We start from the raw sequence: 2,198 nt of genomic DNA, 5'->3' as shown, positions 1-2,198 counted from the left end.
ATATTATTTAAATCTGGTGTTGAGGGCCATGTGTACCATGTTGAACCGCCAGTCATCATTCTTAGACCTGTTGAAAATTTAGGTTTCCACTATAAAGATGATTTATGGATCTCAGGAGTATCGTAAGATCGTGGAGTCAGTGGTTAGTAGAACTGAAAACAAATTACTATCAACTCTTGAGTCTCAATTTTTTTTTTAGTAATTTATTTATTCTTATTTACAACTGTATGAAATTGTAAATTATATACTAAAGTAAATAAGATATTAAATAACACGATACAAACATGTGTAGAATCTACCCATTGATAGAACTCTAATTACGTTACTAGAGAAGATCTAGGGCCATCTTCTTTTCAGATGCCTAGGGGGATTATCAGGTATTGAAGGAGAAGCCAGGTTAGAAACAATTGGGTTTGGGTGGTCGGGAAGTTTATCATGGAAGGAATGGTATCTGGTCCTGGCCAAATCGGCAACATATAGAACATTGAGGTCCTGATAGATAACGTGACAAAGTAAGGAGCATTAAGGATTTTGGACTATTAGGATTGGATACGAGAGGAATTCGATGGTTTAGTGGAGCCCCAAAGCTCAACTCCGTATGTCCAGACAGGCCTTATTACACTCAAGTAGATCAGTCTTTTGTAATGGATTGGAAGTTTAGGCCGTTTGTTTTGTAAGTGTTGTAATAGTCGGAATCTACGAACAATTTTTTGTATTTTCATTCTTGAATGAAGATTCCAAGTTAGTTATTAGTCTGAATACAATCCTAGGTAATGGATCTGTTCAACGAGTCTCAAATTTAAACCTAAGAGTTAAAACACCAAAATTGAGCAAATTTGCAACCAAGTGTGGGTGACACCACTACCTGCCATCATTGAGGGCACGAAAAGCTACCACCATGACAGATGACATCAGGGTGTTCTAATTACTTCGTAGATGGGAAAACCTCTAATTTAGAGCCTGGAAGCCAGAGGGAGAACATAACGGGCATGGTGAGTTACAGCCCGTGACAATGTCGTGGTAATCACTTTGCACTCGACGTCAAACTGATCATTATCGATTCCTATATGCTTTGGTCAGGGTAAGATGGTATTTGGATATTCAAAGAACCATGTCCAGCTGTAAATAAATGAATCATGAACCAAATGATGCCCGACTCTTATTTAGCTTTATAAATGATGTCGTTTGTATCACCTACATTATCGCAAAACTTTCATTATTGTAATCACTGAATTATAAATCATACAAGTACTATTACTTATGTTATAGTTTAATTGTAGGAAGATGTACCGAGTGAAGGCCTGAAAATGTGCATGAAATAGCTGAAAAAATTATTATTATATTTTTAGTTTATTTAACTGTTTAAAATATCTAATTTAAATTTGTACCTTTTATGACCGCCACTCAGAACATGATGCTACGATTAATTACATACGATAAACTACTAATCTTTAACAGTGATAATTTTTCAATAATTTTTGCGAAATGTTATAGAGGTACCCTACAATATTTCGCAGAAATAATCTAAGAAGTCCATAAACAGTCTGAATATTAGGGGTGGGTAAAAGCTCTGTACCAATCACTAAATCTCACGGAGGGGTCTTGCAAAAAGAGGATACTGCATGTGTTTCCTACATTTAGATAAAACTTTATTAGATAAATCTAGGCCACAAAATATTAGACTCATGTCAATATTAGGGGCCAACGCGTCCTTGGGAGTCCTAAAAAAAATCGGGAAGTAGCGTGTGGAAAATACATTTTATTTTATATTTCAGGTTCTTAAAATAGAAAAATTAATTTAGTAGCTGAATGTCTTTATTGCAAAGCGGAATTTTAAAAAAAATTAACCATAAAAATATTATGTTTGATCTACACGTTTACCACTTACCGTAAATCCAACACTTGTTCAAATGCTTGGAATAAAAAGGATCCAATAAACATCGGTTTAACACATTTGTTCCGTTCTTATTGAATTTTTTCGGCTATTACATACAATTTACTCAATTTTAATTATTAAAAAGGAATAAAATAAAGATAGGCGAAATGAAATGAAAGGTAAATATCAGGAATGTACGTTGTAGATTATAAAAGTTCATATAAATTGTTATGTACTTAAATTAATGATCTACTGGAAGAGTTTCTAGAAACTAATATGAAATTGGTGAATGAACAAAATCTTCCTTATTTAAATATATATT

This window comes from Halyomorpha halys, unplaced genomic scaffold, assembly GCF_000696795.3.
Source record: "Halyomorpha halys isolate HHAL.00 unplaced genomic scaffold, Hhal_1.1 Scaffold1620.1, whole genome shotgun sequence".
NCBI lineage: Eukaryota > Metazoa > Arthropoda > Insecta > Hemiptera > Pentatomidae > Halyomorpha > Halyomorpha halys.
Note: the sequence above shows the minus strand (reverse complement) of the source record.